Source organism: Panthera leo, chromosome B2 (genome assembly GCF_018350215.1).
Source record: "Panthera leo isolate Ple1 chromosome B2, P.leo_Ple1_pat1.1, whole genome shotgun sequence".
Taxonomy (NCBI): domain Eukaryota; kingdom Metazoa; phylum Chordata; class Mammalia; order Carnivora; family Felidae; genus Panthera; species Panthera leo.
In genome coordinates, this window is record NC_056683.1 from 16,154,347 (window position 1) to 16,168,161 (window position 13,815).

General features: G+C 43.2%; 1 long non-coding RNA gene and 1 other non-coding gene across 2 annotated transcripts; one reads left to right on the plus strand and one right to left on the minus strand.

The window, feature by feature from the left end:
- The first annotated feature begins 9,030 nt into the window (after window positions 1-9,030).
- Window positions 9,031-13,457, plus strand: LOC122218948. Its single transcript, XR_006202190.1, has 3 exons — window positions 9,031-9,135; window positions 9,223-9,365; window positions 12,644-13,457. It is a non-coding gene; the product is annotated as an uncharacterized LOC122218948 (long non-coding RNA).
- TRNAR-UCG lies at window positions 9,741-9,825 on the minus strand. The gene has a single exon. It is a non-coding gene; the product is annotated as a tRNA-Arg (tRNA).
- Window positions 13,458-13,815: the final 358 nt, after the last annotated feature.

Below are 13,815 nucleotides of genomic sequence, written 5' to 3' on the forward strand. Positions count from 1 at the left end.
TTTCCCAAGGTCTCTCTTCTGCTCAAATAGTTTGATTTGTACATTTCAGTTGGAGGTGACACATCACCTCATTGGCAGCCAGAGCTGGTATAGCCAATAAGATTGGTGCACAATTGCCATCCCACTTCCTAATTGGTGGGTCACTTCTCTTTTAGCTGCAGAGTGACTAAATGGGGGAGGCCGTGGCCCCAGAGAGATATCTATTCTTTGATCATGAGGAACAGAACAAAGCTGCCTCCAGCCCATGGTGTTATACCTCCCAGAACAGTGGTCTTCCAAGGGAGGTGATTTTGCCTCCCAGAGGACATTTGGCAGCATCCGGAGATTTTTTTTTTATTGTCATGCCCAAGGAGTGGCCTGCTACTGACATTCAGGGGGTAGAGACCAGAGATGTTGCTAAATATCCTGCAATGTATCAGCCAAGACTTATCTAGCCCAAAATGTCAATAGTGTCACCAAGGTTGAAAGATATTATCTTAGGAGAAATGGCATTTTACCCGAGGACTTTGAAAACCAGAGAGCGATGAAGATGTATAGAAAGGGCTTCTTAATGCTGAAATGGCAGGACCATGGCAACTGGTGGCAGGATATCTTGGGCTCCCCTCAACACATATCACTGTGTGTGTCTTCTCAGTCCTATTCTCCAAGCTTCCCTGGCTCACAGTTGATTAATGGGTTAGTTTGCTTGCTTCACTTGTTATGGTGAAAGGCATGCCAATCCCTAACAGCAGGAGTCCTGTTTTCCTAAAAGGTTCTGTCTCTATCAGTATGCTCTCTGCTACCTCAAATATGATCATCTTCAAGGCCCATCCTCTGCCACCTCCATGCTGATTATTTCCTTTGTTTCCCCATCTTACCCCTTGTGTACCTCTAGTCTAGCATGGGTCAAGTTGATGGGTTATGTGTCTGGGCTCCCTATTGTGATGGGAGCTCCTTAGGAACGTACTCTGTTTTGCTATTATTCCACACAAAGTAAGTGCTCAGGATGTTTGTCGAATCAGTGAATGAACTCAGCTTTAAAATGTAGAGAAAATCCTATTTCCAAGAGAATAATCATACCATGTATTTTTCATACTGTTAATAAAATCACATTTTTAAATGCACATTTTTTTTTCCCTCAGTAGAATGCAGTCCATCTAAAAGAGTCCGGCTTTGGGGGACCTGGGTGGCTCAGCCGGTTGGGCGGCTGACTACAGCTCAGGTCATGATCGCACAGTCTGTGAGTTTGAGCCCGTGGAGCCTGCTTCTGATTCTGTCTCTCCCTCTCTCTCTCTGCCCCTTCCCTGCTTGCTCTCTGTCTCTCTGTCTGTCAAAAATAATAAACATTAAAAAAATTTTTTTAAAGAGTCCGGCTTTGTGGGAGGAACATATACCATGATGGCCAAAGGGGATCTCCTCTGTTGACATTAGTTGCCAGATTTACAGGTTTCTTACAGTTTTCTTCTTATATATTGTTTTCAGCACTCAAATAACTGAGTGCCCATTTTATACAAACCGCTATACCATGTGATTTAGAGATACAGGGACGCATCAGACATGGCTGATAGAATCTGACTTGTGGTGGGAAACGGAAAGAGGCTCAGTTTTAAAAAGTTGATGAACAACATATGAATAATAAAAGGAGAACATGTAACTAATGAGTAATATAGGCACAAAGTCTATTGACACTTAAGAGGCAGGCTTATCCCCAAAGGGGATCTCCTCTGTTGACATTAGTTGCCAGATTTACAGGTTTCTTACAGTTTTCTTCTTATATATTGTTTTCAGCACTCAAATAACTGAGTGCCCATTTTATACAAACCGCTATACCATGTGATTTAGAGATACAGGGACGCATCAGACATGGCTGATAGAATCTGACTTGTGGTGGGAAACGGAAAGAGGCTCAGTTTTAAAAAGTTGACGAACAACATATGAATAATAAAAGGAGAACATGTAACTAATGAGTAATATAGGCACAAAGTCTATTGACACTTAAGAGGCAGGCTTCAATCCGAAAACATTGTTCTCGTGATTGCTTACAAATGAGGGCTGTGTTCCGATGGCTAGAGCTCTTTCTGCTCCGGGTTGCAGCGCCACTTGACGGGTGAGGAAGAAGTCTGTAAGTTTGCTGAGAAGTGCCATAAATACACCAACAGGGCTGGGCTCCATTAAGGAATGACACAACAAATGTACTAGATGATAAATGGTGTGGCCATGACCCCTCTCCACCGGTACCTCCCACGGTAGGCTGCGGAGGGAATGTGTCTGGACTCCCTTGCACAAATGCTAGGTAACTGCTCAGTGGTTCTCTGTCACCAGTTTCTACGGAAAGATGTTTATAGGAGAAGACCTGGCAAATTTGGCCTTGCGCCTACAGCAATGGTTTTCAGAGGGTGGTTCTTGTCCCAGCAGCGTTGGTATCACCTGGGAGCATATTACAAACACAGATACTCGGTCCTCCCTTCAGATGTACTGCACCAGATAGTTGGAGAATGGTGTTGTAAATCTTTGTTTGAACGAGTCTTCCAGTTGGTTCCGATGTCCTGTGAAGTTTTGAGAACCACTGGTCTATAGGAAGCACATCATTAAGGATTTATTTATTACTTACCTGGTGTCATCTTTATGAGGGCTCAGGAGACAAATTCGTACCCGCTATGCTTTCTTGAGCATTTAAAAAAAAAATCACAGGAAGAGAGTGAGTTACGTAACTGATCAATTTCCTGTTTCTCCCTGACCGCTAAAAAAAAAAGCAAGAAATCAACACCCATGGGGCGCCTGGGTGGCTCAGTCGGTTAAGCGTCCGACTTGGGCTCAGGTGATGATCTCACAGTTCATGGGTTCGAGCCCCGCATCGAGCTCTGTGCTGATGCCTCAGAGGCTGGAGCCTGCCTCAGATTCTGTGTCTCCCTCTCTCTCTCTGCCCCTCCCCCGCTCACACTCTGTCTCTCTCTCTCTCCTTCAAAAACAAACATTAAAAAAAAAAAAAAAAAGAAATCAACATCCATGTCTCTTAACAATAGTACATATTATGGTGCACATGGTTGTATTAGCTTCCCTCTTTGTTTTCATATTCCTATCCCTTTTCTCAGGTCCATTTGATTTCTCTATTTTATTTTATCGCATGTGTCCCCCTACGTTATTCATTTATTTTTTAATGTGGACTGTGACTGTCTCAGTGGGAGGGTGTTAGTTTGTGTTATGTGTCAGTCAAGGTTAACCAGGACTAGTGCATTTGACCTGCCAGTAAGAGTTAAAATGTACTTTTCCTATTCCGATTCATCTCTCATCTTTGGGCTTAACCGGCTGTGAAGCAAGCAGTTTCAAGTATGGTAGTTCTTAGGTGTTCCCCTGACCTCCGGAGCTTGAAAGAGTCCACATGCTTTACGGAGCTTTGGAAACTCTGGCTCCTAATACCCTGAGTCAGTCTGAAAACACGCCGCATGAATTGACTGCTTTGTCTATCCTTGGTTGTATCAGAAGTTACCTCTCTTGCACAAGAGATGTGTTCCTAAAAAGCTATATGTAATCTGAGCCACATTTGCACGCTAGATGGGTATTGAAAGGAATCTTACGGTAAACCCTTCAGTACTACAAAGAATTGGCTTCTCCTGTGATGTATTTGTTGTAAAATCAGATTTTCAAAGATGAGACTTTATACATAGTGAGAATTACCTACGTATGGCTTACGGTACTCTATACGTACTTCTACCATGAACTAAGGTAAGAGTTCCCTGAAGTGTAAAAAGTAGGAGAAAGTCTGAGAATCAGAACACCAAAACTTTAATAAGGTGACGCTCTTTCATTGGCGAAACTTCGAGTCTGGTGATAACAACGGAGCATTTGTGAAAGGCTCACTTACCAAACTTTTTTTGTGAAAACAGAATTAAGTCAAACCACACTACAGCATACTAAGAATGTTTGGAAACGCAGTAGAACATTCCAAGATAAAATATTAGGTCATTTCAGGGCTTTAGGTGGGGTGAAGTGAGCTAAATTGGGCCTCAGATTGCTTTTTGGTGTTTTTTATTTTTCTTTTGAGAGCTAAAATATGTGCCTGAATGGAAGAACAGGAGAAAGGGCATCTGAAATCTTGCCTCATTCATTCATTCATTCATTCATTCATTCATTCAATAAATACATATTGAGTTTCTACTATATGCCTGGCAGTGTGCTAAATTCTGAGGATATGGCAGGAAAAAATGGACAAGTGTCCTGCTCACCAGAAGCCCACAATATAGACTGTAAACCAGGGGACAGTGGTTTCGGTCTACTCACTTATCACCCTGGCTCTTTGTTCTCTAATGTGTAAAATAAAGTTGTTAGACTAGATACTCTTTCTCTGATGTCTCGGGTAACTCACGATGGCTTTGGTTCTTAAATCAGAGACCACTTCCTTGATAATGCAAAGAACTGAAAGTTCCAGAGTTTCTAGCTTTAGGGTAGCCAACGGATTGGAAGGGGGAGGCTGAGGAATTTGCAGGGAAGCTCCATTTCCTGAGTCAAGACAGTATTTCCAATGACGTTGAGTGCCATTTAAGATGATGGGCAAGTGGAAATTGAACGAAGGCTCACGTCCCCAGCCGTCCCCGTGGCACCGCCTGTGTTTTGTCTTCTTTTATTCCTTTCCTTTTTATTTTATTTTATCTTTTGCCTCTTCATCCCAGTCTGGTATGTGAGACAACTAAATTTGAGAACATGAGCTAGCAAAGTCAGAGCCAGTTCAGGTCAGGCGAAAATGAACTCATCCGTTTCCATTTTGGGGGATAGAGTGGGAAGAAACAGAGATGTGCTCCAACTTCAGAGTCAATTAACATAGAGAGATGAAAAGCCAGCACAACCTAAGTCTGTGTTTTCCTGAGAGCTTTCTGGGTCCAGGGTGAGAGCAGGAGGCCTGGGGCAACTTCAAACAGCCTGCACTTTCCTCTTCTGATGTCCACAGAAACAACAGACTAAAGGAGTCTTAAAGAATCACCTGAACTGAGGTGCCATTTTTGCTGGTAGTCCTAATACCATGGTCCTTGTCCTGGTTGGACAAGAAACTCTCCGATTTTTAAAGACCATGGGAAAGTGATAATAAGGTTGGTCATTACATCCTTAACCAGATATTCTGCTGTTGAACAGTTCTATCTATTGCAAATCTCATTCTCTGGGTTGACCTGGATCCCCATTCTATAATTCTCTCCTATTTTCTCCTTCTGTCATTTGCTTTACTGACTAAAGAAAAGGGGGCCAACCACATATTCTTTTCCAGTTAAATACTGCACATCCCACATGCTTGTTTGGAAACAGTGCCATACCTGTGCACTGGTGACCTAGAGACGGCATGAAGTTCATCGTAGGCCCCAAACAATGTTCTCCTGCCATGTTATTTTCTGCAATGTTTGCCTTGTCTGGAAAATGTCCTTAGATTTTTCACCAAGTTTCTCCTCCATCTTGAATAAAATCACTCTGGGTTTTAATTTCCTCTGGGTCAGCCTGGGGTCACCTATTAACTGAATGAACACAAATAGGTTCTTGGTGCCATCACTGAGTCGTTGCTGAAAATATGAAACCCCTGCAGACCTGGGACCTACCCAGTAGATATCACTCCCCCACATTATCACATTTCCTTCCTGGACTCATTTGCACTTTATAGCTTTCTTGCTCAGGAATTGCATTGCTAGTCCCTACGGCTCTAGACATCTGTTTTCTTAACATTAATTTCATGTTCTTTTTTTCATATTCCCCAGCTCCTTCTTGCAAAGGATACGCCTTGACCCCAGGGAGCACTGTCCTTCGGATGAAGTGATTGCTCGAAAATGCTTATTTTTAATTCTTTCAAAGCTTTGTGAAAACCTCTTTAAATCTGTACAAACATGACTGATTTTCAGACATTCACTCGGGACTTGTTACATGGCTGCAAACAGCTTCTGCATAGGAAAAGCACATTGCGTTATGTTTGTGTCTCTTATAATCCAAGAGGGTGAATCAGCTCTACATAATATTTAATAAAAACAGCAACTCATCAGAGAACGGTTACTTCTAGGCAAGAGTGTCTGGGAGATCATGCTTGCCTTTTGTCAGTTGGGCTAGAAAGCTTTATTTTTTTTTTAAATATTTTAATGTTTATTTATTTTTGAGAGAGAGAGAGAGAGAGACAGAGACAGAGAGAGAGCGAGAGAGAGCGAGAGAGCATGTGCAGGAGGGGCAGAGAGAGGGAGACAGAGGATCTGAAGCAGGCTCCATGCTGACAGCCCAGAGCCTGATGTAGGGCTCGAACTCACAGACCACGAGATCGTGACCTGAGCCAAAGTCGGACATTTAATGGGCTGAGCCTCCCAGGAGCCCCAGAGTGCTTTATTTTAGATGGTAGCTTTATTCTGTCCCTTTTTTCAGAATTTGGCAAACTGACCTGTATGACCCAAGGTCCATAGACAATAGTAATTCATCAAATGGTTCTCAGATGGGCGAATAGCTCCTTTCGCTGCTTGAATGGGCTCCCTCATCTGTGAACGACTGTTACCATTCTGATGGCGAATGGAAGATTTCTAAAACGTTCCTTCCAATTTCACACCAGATTTAGAACCAAAATAGAAGCCTTGTCCTTACTTTAACTGATGCTGTATTGACCAGGAGACAGAAAAGTTGCCTGCAGACTGGAAGCTAGGGAAGCCAAAGCGCAAAAGAACCAACACACTGATCTAAAGACACACGACGAGCCACCAGGCAACCTTGGAAACGAATCCAGATTCTCGCCTCATAATCCGCCGCTTGCTGTCTCCCGAACATACGACGTCCTAGAAAGAGACACATCTGGGTTCAAACCCCAACGGTCACTGGTAGATGCTGTGACCTCCGATGACCGTTTCTCTGAGCTTCTGTTTCCCGATCAACAACGTTGTTGTCAAACCTCTCTCGGAGAGTTGTGAAGATCCATAAAGTGATGTCAGAGCGATGAGGATAGTGTGCGGAACGTAGCTGGATGCTGCCATTTCAGCAACATATTCCTACCTCCATGGATTTTTCCTTAATGATTTCTACTTTAAAATAAACATTAATAACAAAACCTTACGTATCGCCGCTTAGCTTCCAGATCTCTGGTGCTGCATATATGAAAACAAGACAGGGGCTATTGAGCAGGGCACGGTCATGAGAATGGGGTCTTGATTGTGGACATAAGTCCAAGACTAATTCAGAGTGGATGTGAGAAAGCAAACTCTTCTGGAAATCCATATCTGTCTGTACCTCTGTCTTCAGGTCTTTGTGTTTTCCCCTCATATCTTCACATCCTAAGTTTCTGGCCACTACTTGTTTCTGATTATTATATTGTCATGCTTCATTTTCTTTATTTTTCTCCTATCATATATATTCCATATATATGCTTTTTATCTATTAATTCTTTTCTGGCTTCTCTTGTTTATTCCCTGTGAATATATTAAGCCAGAAAACTGGAACATCTTCATATTGGTGAAGTCACAGTTGTGGGATTCTATATCCTGGAAAAGTATGTCACGCAATCTCCCCACGTAAAGAACTGACTTATTAAAATCCATATTCTTGGGCTCCAACCCATATCTAATGAGTCTATCTGAAGTGAGGGGTATGTGGGCGAGGGTACAGGGAATTTCTATTTTTAACAAATGGCCCAAGTAGTACTTCTGATCTGACAAATTTGAGAAAAAACTTTTCCCCTTGGCCAGGTAGTTTTACATGGTTTACTGGCTCTGGGCAGCCTGTGCCAAAATCATGAGTCTGAGAGAGCTAGGTGAGAGAATGTGGATGAGTTTATACAATTCATGCCCCTTTTGAGAAAATGTATTCTCCAATGCATAGCCTAAGGGTCTTGGTTTAGAGGAATCCTCTTTTTATTTATCGGACAGTGTGCTACAGAAGCTTTAGAATTCATACACAATGATAGTCAAATGATTTTATTTTTTACGCTGGAGATGTACAAAGACCGCTGTTAAAGAAGGGAAGTTTAAACAACAGAAATCAACAGGCTTGTCTCAAATTCTAATTGGTCCCTGTCTCGTTGCTGCCCTGGTAACACGTAAGATGGTTTACATTGTTATTTCTGATTGTTGGCTTTTGTCCTGAGCCCCATTCTCATCTAGGGAAGAAACTAGTTGAAACATGGCGGGCACAAGCAGAAGGTACAACTTCGATGTTTTGGGGATTGTGTGGCTAAATATCCACAGAGATAGGGACACGATTTGCAGCCTGTCCTACCCACACCCAACCTTATAAGAGAGGATACCTCCCTAGGGGTGTCTCCAAAGATCTGCGAATTTGTCACTCCAGTTCCTTCAGACACGTAAGCGACCCGGAACATTTTGTAAAGTTAGCTTTTTGGTAGAATCCAACCATTATAACACCTGAACTTTGAAGGAAAAGAATATAGAACTACTGTTTCAATAGGTCAAAGTGGATTCTGAAAGATGCCCTGCCTCGTGTGAAACACGCTCTCGCGCTGAGTACGCGTGCCTCAGTGGCTCACTGAAGGTCATCTTGCCAACGACGGCTATTCACCCCCACAGCAGTGGCCCACCAGCAAGCGGCATTTGATGACGGGTGATTAAGAAGGGGTGTGTTAAAGGCCATTGCCAGCAAGTTGATAAGGGTTAATGCGGAGAAGAAGCAGCACGTGGAAACAAGCCAGTTTGTTGAGCCAACACAAGCCATGCTAACCGAATCGTGTTCTGCTAGAAGAGCCGGAAAAGTAGAGGAGCTCACCCTGCGGGGCAGACCACTCACCGAGATTCCATTCACATGTGTCACCAGAAAGAGCTTTACTTTCTGAACACTTCTAGAAATCAACTGACGCCGTTTACTCCAGCGGGAATGGCAGGCAGCCATCCTGGAGGATATTAAACAGTCCTCTCCCGTCTCCACAGTGGCTTATTGTCTCAGCATAAAAACATTTGTTTAAATATTAAACAGTGAAATCTCGCCCGGTCATTAGAGCCCATAAAAAAAAAAAAAAGAAGAACAGGACGGAAATTGGTTAATAATCTTAGACTTTGGCCAACTGAGTGGCTGGAATGCCATTTGTCTTGGTGGCATGTCAACCACCCAGAGGAAGCCCCATACATCACAAAGCCGGCTTCGTCCTCACACTGTTTACAGGACCCTCGTGATACGTGCTTCTCGTCTCCTTAAACGTGCGTCTGCCCGGTGAGATCGTTTGCGATTTTCTCAAAGGCCGTTTTGAATATCTGGATTCTTAATTCCTATTTACCCCATAAGAGTGTTTTGATCTAGGAAGGACATACTGAGTGAAACGTGCTTCTTCAATCAACGGCAACTCAATTAAAATCGACCAGGACGCTTTTCTCGGTTCCCTTCCATTCCAGAGTATTCATGGATACCCACCAGGAGCTTGTCCTCTAATGGAGAGTGAAAAGGTAGGGAAGGTTCCTCTACTACATGCCGCATATTATCTGACCAGAGGAGATGACACCCTAGTTAATGTGTCACCCTGATCCTAATGGCTTTCTCCTTAAATGGATTTACTAACATGGCTATCCACCCCTTTATCCACCACTGATATATTTCCATGGGTCTTCCTACAACTTCTGTCAAATACAATGATAAGTAAGGAAGAAAGATGGCGGGCCACGCTTTTCTTTTCTTTCTCTTTTCTTTCTTTTTTTTTTAATTTTTATGTTTATTTTTATTACTTATTTTTGAGAGAGAGAGACAGAGTGTGAGAGGAGGAGCAGAGGGAGAGGGAGACACAGAATCCGAAGCGGGCTCCAGGCTCTGAGCCGTCAGCACAGAGCCCGACGTGGGGCTCGAACTCACAGACCGTGAGATCACGACCTGAGCCGAAGTCAGACGCTCAACCGACTGAGCCACCCGGGCACCTCGAGGCCACGCTTTTCAATCACCGGTCTACTCAGATTTGTAACTCTTTCCCCAAAATGGGTGGCATTCTCAGAAGAATGAAATACTGTCATTGGTTTATCAATAAAAATTTTATAGTTCCCTTAAACATCTTGAAGTCAGTATATGAATAGCATAGATAGATGAAGGATAGCTATTTTGCTAACAGTACTTGTTATTTTTTCACTGGAATGTGATTGTTTGGGTTGAATATAAACATATTTATTTAACTAGCTTTCAAACAACATTTGATATAGTATCTCAATAGCAGTGATGTGAATTTTGTGTGTGATACAGATGAGGCTTAAATAAAGCCGCCTTTATTTAAATAGTTACCTGCTGAGCATGTACCATGTGCCAGGCCTAGTTCTAGGTGTGAACTGGGACAAAACTCAAGATCCCAAGAGAGTGTCGCATCCTAGAAGCCAGGGGCAGAAGGGGTATCGAGGAGAATAAAGCAAGCAAGTTACATCAGACGCCACCAGTCATAAGTCAGGTGGCATGGGGACCGAGGGCTGAGTATGGGTTTGACAACAAGGTCATCGCCGACTCTGCTAGTAGCCGGAGTACGAGTGGGGAGGTTGGAAGCCTGCTTGGAAAAGCTTAAAAGAGAAGAGAGAAGAGAAATCGAAGGACGTTCCAAAGAAATTTCACTTCAAGGAAATGTTAGCGAGTGGGACCGTAGCGGGAGAGTTTGGTCAAGAGAAAGTTTCTATTTTTTAAGATGAGAGAAAACAAAAGCATGCTTGAAGGCTAATGCAACTGAAAGTCAAAAGATGCGTTGCTTATAAAACCACAGCAAAGAGCAGAAATCAAATTGTACTCGCGGGGGCTGTGAAGCAAAATTAAAATCTAAACCACGTTTTAATATGAATAAACTTGCTGAGTCCACAACCCGTAGGTAGCTTTTAACTGCAGCAATCTGAGCTGTGTGCTAGAGACTGTTGAGTATTTTCATGTCAAGCTTTTATTTAACCAGGATGTTTCGGGGGATAGGACGTTTTGGTCAAGAGCCTGATATGAAGTTTCCCTGAAGTGGATTTGAATGGTGTAAAATGTACTTAACCCTAAAACTGCATTGAGTAGTCTTGAGTCTTTTATGGTTTATATGATCCCTTAAGAAGTTGCAAGAAGTCTCAGGGTTAATATTATGAGCACTGTAAAATATTGAATATAATACATAGGCAGATAGACTCATTTGGGACTAACCCTTTTATACTAACCTGTAAAGGGCCAGGTAGTAGGTAATTTCAGTTTTGCAGAGCCTAGGGTTTCTGTTGTAAGTACTTTACTCCACCGTTGTAGACTAAACATAACCACAGACAATGCTAAAGGAATGAGTGTATCCCAACAAAATTTTGCGTGCAAAGGAAGACAGAGGACCAGATATGGACCATGGGCTATAGTCTTCCAGCCTTTGCCCTAGAGGATGATTTATTTTTTAAAAAAATCTCTTGATGCTAGATAATATTATATTATGGTTAAGGCTGCAACGCCTTAGGTAGCCTTGGGTGTCTCCCCCCCTTTTTGGAACTGGTGGATTGACATAAGTAAATCCCTGACGTGAAGGAATATTACAGCATTCAATTTTCAGATTGCAGAGCCAGAGAGAGTGGTTTGGGATGACTTTGTGCAAATCACTTAGTCTGTTTAGGTCTTGGTTTACTCGTCTATAAAATGGGGAAAAGATCTATTTCATGAGATAATTGTGAAGAGTTATGAGTTCTTTGGGTGTGTGTGTGTGTGTGTGTGTGTGTGTGTGCTTGTTTTACCTTTATCTCCTTGTTTCCCTGGATGTTGGCTCTTTGGCATAATGTTGAGTATGAAAACTTTCACTTATGGGTTTTTTAGTGTCTGTTATTTGGATGTCACACAAGTGGAGGTTTGTGGTAAATCTCTTAGATAAGACACTTCACCCACCAAAGTCCACCTTCCCAAACCTCTGCATCCTACCTTGATTCTCCAAGTCAAATGACAATTTTTAGTCTTAGTATGTAGTTTCTCACAGCTAGTGATAATATCTTTGAAAGAGTTTAACCAGCTTCCGTTCTTTGGTTCGTGAGTATGGCAAAGTATTAAAATCAAAACCTTCATCCAGTGATCTTCGTCTGTGTGAGCTACTGTGTGGAGATGTGGTCACTTGAGATGGAACCATGTGGGAGCGGGTCCTGTTTGTCAGAGTGATACTGTCTCTTGTTGGTTGTGTACATCACAACTGCCCTCTTGGCACTCTTGGGTCTGTCTGGACATAAAACACTAGACACCTGCATATTCACATTCCCACGCCTTCTAGAATGTCTGGAGATTTGGTGAGCTACACTTTGCCCGAGGCCTGGCTGATAGAAGTTTGTATCAGCCCTGCCGGACGGGACTGGTCACATCTGTGTCTAACTTAACCCCACAAAGTGATGGAAAGCGTCTTAACAAATGAAGAAAACCCAACTTCCCTTTCGTCTCCATTCGGCATTGGGAGTCCCTGCAAGTCAGGGAGCAAATGGGTCATCTCCTTGAACTTGCTGGGCTAGAGATGAGTTACAAGTAGAAGACAGTCACTTCAAGCCCACATATACTTCATCAGATGCCTCTGTAGGAAATACTATTCGCGTCCCCATGTTAGATGAGCCACCGAAGCACAGAGAGGTTAATAATCTTACCAGGTTATGGATCCTTTGGTCCCCTTGTGTCCGGGATCATCCCTTTGAGGCCATTACACTGGCCTGTCCATCTGAACGTGTTTTCTTCTTGCCTTCCATGGCACTTATGGATTGCATTACAATGGCCTGTTTCCCTGTTGCAGGACTTTGCACGGTGTCTCATGCTTAGCAGCGGTTCTATAAACTTCTGGTGATTCCATGCAAGAGGAAATGGCGTCCATGACACGAGATAAAAGGACTCATGCGAGAAAGAACTGGCTGAGGACATATTTAAAACAAAAGGGAACACTTCTCTCAGACTCATCAAGATGCATACATGGAACACGTTCAGCTTTGCCGCACCCCCCTCAAACCTCAATAAATGCAATGAAACAGAGGGGCGCCATTGCTGTAAGGACACTCATTGGCGAATGCTGCATTTTATTTCCATTCTAGTCGGCAACCCCCAATCCCACCATGGCATAACTCCATTACAGAAAATAAAACAAATAAATTCAGCAGGATGACAAGGAACAATAGCAGGGGCCAAAAGGAACAGAGGGAAGAAACTGGCCCAAACCGTTTTGTATTCTTCAGTTCTCTTTCATTTACTCCTTTTCGCAGGTCACTTTCCTTCTAACGAAACGAGTGGAGATGCTCCCTGCATTTCCCGTCTGTTGTTACTTATCTAGATGGGTGGTAAGTGCATTGGGTAGAGGTCACGTCTACACTCTCCAAGCCTTTCCAAAATATTTACACTATCGGTGGGGCCGATCCTTGTTCACAAACCCGACCCACCAGAGAAAAGAATGCAGAGTCTGTAGGAACCAACCAGCCTCCACTTGTGCTCAGGTTAAACTTTCCATCCCGATGCCAGACCACAAACAGCAGAGCGCCCCAGAAGTTTCCTGGAAATTGGGCAACACTGAGATGACCTTAAATCAGTGTTGCCTTGGAGATGGCTGCAGTGTGTTGGAATCAGCCCCGGGCCGCGTGTCTGTCCCCGCTGACCTTGCCAAAGGGAAGGGCAAGGTCAGGAGGCCTTGGAAGAACCAATTCTGTGTGGCATATTGGTTTGGGGAAATATGTTTACACATTAAACCTCTTCATCTTTGGGTGTCTCCATTTGCCAACTACGTGATCTCCTCTTTTGAATCACGGCATCGTCTCTTTGGTTCTCAGAGAAGGCTTATATTATGCGTGATGGCAAGGGCGGTTGTGATTAAAAAGTTAAGGTGTTGGACAGACCCAAGTCTCTATATCTTTGAGTTAGCTGTTAGCAAGGTGATCAAATGCCAAAGAGAGAATTTGGTTTGCCTTGCTTTCGTGCCAACCC